This window comes from Capra hircus, chromosome 8, assembly GCF_001704415.2.
Source record: "Capra hircus breed San Clemente chromosome 8, ASM170441v1, whole genome shotgun sequence".
NCBI classification, from domain to species: domain Eukaryota; kingdom Metazoa; phylum Chordata; class Mammalia; order Artiodactyla; family Bovidae; genus Capra; species Capra hircus.
Window position 1 is genome coordinate 49,095,203 of NC_030815.1, and position 6,178 is coordinate 49,101,380.

At 35.7% G+C, this 6,178-nt stretch overlaps 1 long non-coding RNA gene across 1 annotated transcript in view; it reads right to left on the bottom strand.

Moving 5' to 3' along the window:
* Nucleotides 1–1,182, bottom strand: part of LOC108633238 — a 57,029-nt gene extending 55,847 nt beyond the window's left edge. Inside the window, exon 1 of the long non-coding RNA XR_001918444.1 lies at nt 1,094–1,182. This is a non-coding gene — a long non-coding RNA (uncharacterized LOC108633238). The remainder of the gene's footprint in view (nt 1–1,093) is intronic.

Below are 6,178 nucleotides of genomic sequence, written 5' to 3' on the forward strand. Positions count from 1 at the left end.
AAATGATTCTGTATTCAAGATCCAACAAATGTGCTGTTTGCTTTCCTGAGAAGCAGCACTCCTTTCTGTAGAGATTTGAAGTTATGCTACAGAGGATTAGCTTTTGAGCTCTGTCTAAAAATATGAATAGAATTTCCACAGAGAGAATCTCAAAGGCAGAGAATGCCTTGCACTAGAAATCAGTCTTAGAGTCTTTTCTGAGTCTTCATGAGACCAGCAGAAATAAAGAATGGTATGTTTCAATAGCTGAAAGAACTTTACGTAAATTATTAAGCACTGCAGCATCTTTAAGACACAAGTATTTTAAGCACTTCCTAGTGCCCTCCCACGGGGCCGGGGTTGCGAGGGAGGGAAGGGAGTGACTTTTCTGCCATTTTCACTTAAAGTGAAATGAGTAACTTGGAAAAAAAAAAAAAAAGCTTCTTCTGTGTTTATTTTTAAGAGTTTATGTTTCAGTTTCCAGCAAGTGTCACATTAAACTCAGACTGCCTATGAAAGAAAAATACTGGTATTTCAAAAAAAAGCATGGTATTGTCTTTTCCTTACTAAAGTTCTGATAGGACCGAGCAATTCCCTGCAAATCTCCCTCCCCCTCTTCCCCACCCTGGAGCAAATTTTAAAGCCATGATTCATCAAACCGCAGTTAGACATTCTGAACTTTGATGACTCCTTCTGCAAAACCGGTTTGTTCACAAAATGGATTCTGCCTTACTTTTTCTCAAAAAGTCTCCTGTATGGTAGTGACATTCATGATACGATAGTTCTCTTCAATACAGTACTAGTTTTCACCAAAGCCCATCTATAGAGTTTTTAAAAAATATCTCATAGTGATATTAAACTTAGTATACTCAAACTACATAGAAACGTAACTTAGATGTTTTCGTTTAAAGGAAGTTTAGGAGACACTGCATTTTAAGAAGTCCGAGAGGCAGTTCTTCTGATCTGCATTTCATTTCCATATTGCAAATATCAAATGCTACAAAGTAGATTTGCCTAACCCATCATTTCTAATCCCAGTGAGTTTTTTGTACTCTCTCTTTACTCAACTAAGCCTTTATTCTCTTTACACTTAGGATAGTTTAAGCAAATTTACCTGTGTCCACAGTAAATATGCCTCAGCTCCAGGCAGCTGACTTCTTGTTCACCCAGATGGAAATTAAACTGAAAGGTGCATATTGCAAGCACCAGCCACTGCCTCTTAAAATGCAAAACCTTAACCAGGCAACAGGATATAGTTTCAAATAGAAAGAAGAACTGTTGTTGAAGCTGAAGGATCTTTAATTCTCTGGATTGCTCACTGTAAACCCATTAGCTGAATTTAAATTTCTTGGGGTTCTTCTGAACCTGGCTAACACACATGGAATTTAGAATTGTTTCCTTTTCACACTTTGCTTATTTTTAGTCTCTCCAAAAGACTCCTGGTTATGTAGCAGATTTAGGGAAAATGTTAGAATTTGCATGTTTGGCTTTGAGCTTAAAGATGATCTTGGTTATAAAAAGTGTGCAACTTTTCTCCTCTTTTTGGTCTTGTATTTTGATACTTATTCTATGACAGGTTTCATGACCTTCCATAATATGGATGTATAAAAACTATAAAATATCTAAAAATTAAAAGAATAATTTTTATATACTAGCTAGCTACACAAGAGTCATATCAACATTTTTGTACAATTATGACATTGAAAGACATTTTGAATCATTCAGTTATTAAAATCAGTCTTAAATCCCATGCCATTCTTTTGCATGTTGAAAAAATATGGTATGTTGTTGCAAAACTCTTTACCCTGAAACTACAGTAACATATGTTTTGCAATAGGAAAGTAAAGTTGCTTTAGGACCTTGTCAAAGTCAGACAATCAGATAACCATATACTTTAGACAAAATAGCTTTTAAATTCTTCATAATAATCAATATTTAGGGTACCAGGAGACAACGATCAGTCAAAAGCTTATTCTAATGTCCACTGCTTCCTTATCTGAAATGGTGCAAACAAAATTTGTTGTTTACTCTCTGTTGGTGAAATAAATTTCTTTTTCAACTTCTAGTAGTTCAGGACCTGCACTTTCTTGGGGGTGCACCAAGGAGCTTGTTGGTGATCTTTAGCTACAGTCCTACGGGGATGACAAGGCATTCCTCATCTTCATGGGAGAGGCATTGGGACCCACCCACTGCCTCTCCAACAGCCATAGGAACATCCACTCCCAATTCTGCTACATAATCTAGAATAGGTCAACAGAGAGGAGTAAGCAGGAGAAAGTAGGAATACCTTTTGGACAAGGAGAAATTTCTCACACAAATCCATGGTTTGGCCATTTGAATTTGCTTCTCTGAATATTCACATTTCCACCTCATTTCTATTGCTGTTTAGGTTGCTTGAATTTAAAAAAAATATATATTTATTTATTTGACTGTGCCAGGTCTTAGTCACAGCATGTGGGATCTAGTTTCCTGACCAGGGATTGAACCCAGGCCCCTCTGCATTGGGAGCTCTGAGTCTTAGCCACTGAACCACCAGGGAAGTCCCCTGCTTGAATTTTTTTCCTCAACAGTTTATAAAAGCTCCCGCTATAGTATACATATCAGCCTTTTCTTAATATATGAAAATAAGATTTGAACTTTTATGAGAATCTAATGATTTTATTTGTATTTTTCCACATCTACTTTTATTTGTGTGTATTAAAATCTCTGTCTCTCTGTTAATCATTCAAGATTTCCATGCATGAATAAGTGTTTCCTAGCCCAGAGATTATGTATGTTATTTATGAGCATGCATACGTGCTCAGTCACTCAGTTGTGTCTAACTCTGCGATCCCATAGACTGTAGCCTGCCAGACTCCTCTGCCCATGGGTTTCTCCAGGCAAGAATACTGAAGTGAGTTGCCATTTTCTCCTCCAGGGGATATTCCTGACCCAGGGATTGAACTACCTCTCCTATGTCTCCTGCACTGCAAGTATATTCTTTACCGCTGAGACATCAGGGAAGCCCCATTTATATCTTTACTTTCATTTAAATCTTAGTTCTATCTGAAATATTTTTAATATGATATAAAATGGGGATCAAGTTTTCTAATTGTTCCTATTTAAAGAATTGTTTTAAATTATCTATTTAATCCATTGAATTCAGATAGAATTTGAAAATAGCATTGTTATTTAATTAAAAGATGTGAATCTATTGTTATATAGTCAACTGGGGTCTTTTTAACTAATAAATTTAGTTTTTAGAGCAGTTTAAGGGTTGCTGAAAAACTGAATAGAAAATAGAGAGAGTTCCCATAAAGGCCCTCTTCCTTAGTTTCCTCTATTATTAATATATTGTATTGGTGTGGTACATTTGTTATAACTGGTGAACCTCTATTGATATATTATTATTAGTTAATACAAGAATTTACATTAGGATTCACTCTTTATGTTGTACAGTTCTATGGATTTTGCCAAATATAAAATACCATATATATAACATTATGATAGTATAGAAAAATGTCCCTGTCCTAAAAATCCCCTGTACTCCACCTTCTCATTCTCTTACCCTTCTCCCAGACTCATGGCAACCATTGATATTTTTACAGTCTCTGGAGGTCGCTTTTTCCAGAATGTCATATAGTTAATATCATATAGTATACAACCTTTTCATACTGCCTTATTTCACTTAGCAATACACAGTTAAGATTCTTCTATGACATTTCCTAGTTTGATAACATATTTCTTTTTATTGTTGAATAAAATTCCATTATGTGTGTGTGTGTGTGTGTGTGTGTGTGTGTGTGTGTATGCTCAGTTTCTCAGTCATGTCTGACTCTTTGAGGCCCCATGAACTGTGGTCTATGAACTATAGCCTGCCAGGGTCCTCTGCCCATGGAATATTCCAGGCAAGAATACTGGAGTGGGGTGCCATTTCCCATTTCAGGGGACCTTCCCAACCCAGGGATCGGACCTGCATCTGCTGTGTCTCCTGCATTGGAAGGTGGATTCTTTACCAGTAGCATGACCTGAGAAGCCCTGTATGGATGTATAATAGTTCATCCACTCACCGATTAAAGGATATCTTGGTTGCTACCAATTTTTGGCAATTATGAATAAAGTTGCTATAATCACTTGTGTGCAGATTTTTGTGATAAAATAATTTTCTTAACTCATTAGAGTAAGTATCTAGGCGTACAATCACTGGACTGTATCCTAAGACTATGTTTAAGTTTTTAAGAAACTGTCAGGCTACCTTCCAAAGGGTAGTCCCATCTTGTATTCTTTACCAGCAATTAACAAGTGTTCCTGCCAATTGGAGTTTTGAATAAGTATTTATTACTCAAACTAATATGAAATTAGTTTACATATATATGTATTTTTATCATCACAAAGTTTTGCTGCAAGTTGGTTGTCATAAAGAAGAAATCATTATGATAGCACAAATTACTAAAGGTTATAAAAGAATTTGTGTACAAAATGTATGGTAATTAAGCTAGCATTAGGAAATCTGAAATTTCACAATATTTAAATAGATGCTTTGCTCTCCTTGAACCTGGAAAGCAGATTTTGAACTCTTGACCTTAACACACACCTTAATTTTTCTCCCTACAAATTTCTTGATAATTTATCGAAATAAAATTAGTTACAGTAGCCAATGTGACTATTTTATTCTCTCTCCTTTTTAGAATAACATAGAGAGGAACGGTGACACCATATTCAGGGATAAAAAAGACTTGTGAAAAATTTTCTAATCCTAGCAAGATCCTGTTAGTAGGAGTGTAAGAACTGACTCAGCGAATTATTCACTGACTTTTCCTAAGTCACATAATAATAGATATAAAGCCTCCACTGAATTTGAATTTCTGTTTTATCTATGATTTATCACCCACAAAGGAAAACATAGAGAAGCAGAGATGCAAGATCTTAGCACAAGTGTGTTATCACCTCTTTTTGTTTGACAGCTATTGGAATTACAATTTGAACACAGGAGAGATAAAATATTTCTTAAAGTTATAAATTGGATTCACTTTTACCTCAAAATTCACACCCTGAGACTAGCAGTAAATTTAACCTGAGTACGTGTTCAGCACTCTCTCTCTTGTCCTTGCATCACACCGGAATACAAGGTTTTGGAAAACCTAGTGAAATGAGAAAGGGCACCACATTGCTCTTAATTTCAATGATCTCATTTGCTGATGACCATTTCAATAATGGGCACCTTCAGTAAGGCCCTGAGACCATGGCAATTGGTGCTGACTTCTTCCATGTCCCATAGAATCAGCCCCTTCTGTGACCATGCTAGCATAGAAGCATCTGAGAGAATTCAAGCACACTATATGATCTAGAAAACCCAAAGCTCTTGTGTTCCTTCCAGGACTGAGAATTGCAACCACCTCTTTAGGTTAGACCAACTACTTTGTGCATGTGGTATGTGTAAGTGTGTGTGTGTGTGTGTGTGTGTGTGTATGTAAATTTATTTCAATTTAAAGTATTTTTCAAAAGATTAAAATAGATAAACCTTGCCTGTTTGTGAACATTGTATAAAGAATTTGAATTTCTTACAAATCAGTAAGAAATAGGCAGACGACCCTTTAGAAAAAATGGACCAAAAACGAGAACTGGAATCTAAGAAAGAATATATCCAATAATCAACATATATATAAAAGGGTGTTAAACTTCATTAGCCACTGAAGAAAGCTAAATTAAAAACCCAAGGTAATACCACTCACAGCACCAGAATTGTTAAAATGAAAAAGAGAATAGCAAATATTGACAAGGATAAGGAAAGACTGTATTTCTCATTTACTGCTGTTTGCAAGTGTAACTTGGTACAACTTTGGAAAATTAAGTGGCAGTATTGACTAAAGTAGAATGCATGCAAACACCATGACCTAGCAAAAGAACCAGAAGGTGTGTATAAGGATGTTTGTTGCAGCACGGTTTGTAATAGCCAGAAATTAGAAACATTCCAATATGCGACTAGAGAAAAATAGATAAATAAATAGTGAAATGTTTTTACAAAGGAATAACGTACTCTCTTAAGTCTCCTGCATTGCTAAAGAACCCACCTGTCAATGCAGAAGACTCAAGAGAAAAGTTGCTGAAGGACTCAACCTTGACCATTCTACCATCATTTGGCACTTGTAGCAAAATGGAAAGATGAAAAAGCTCAATAAGTGAGTGTCTCAAGAGTTGACTGCAAATCAAAAAAAACTGT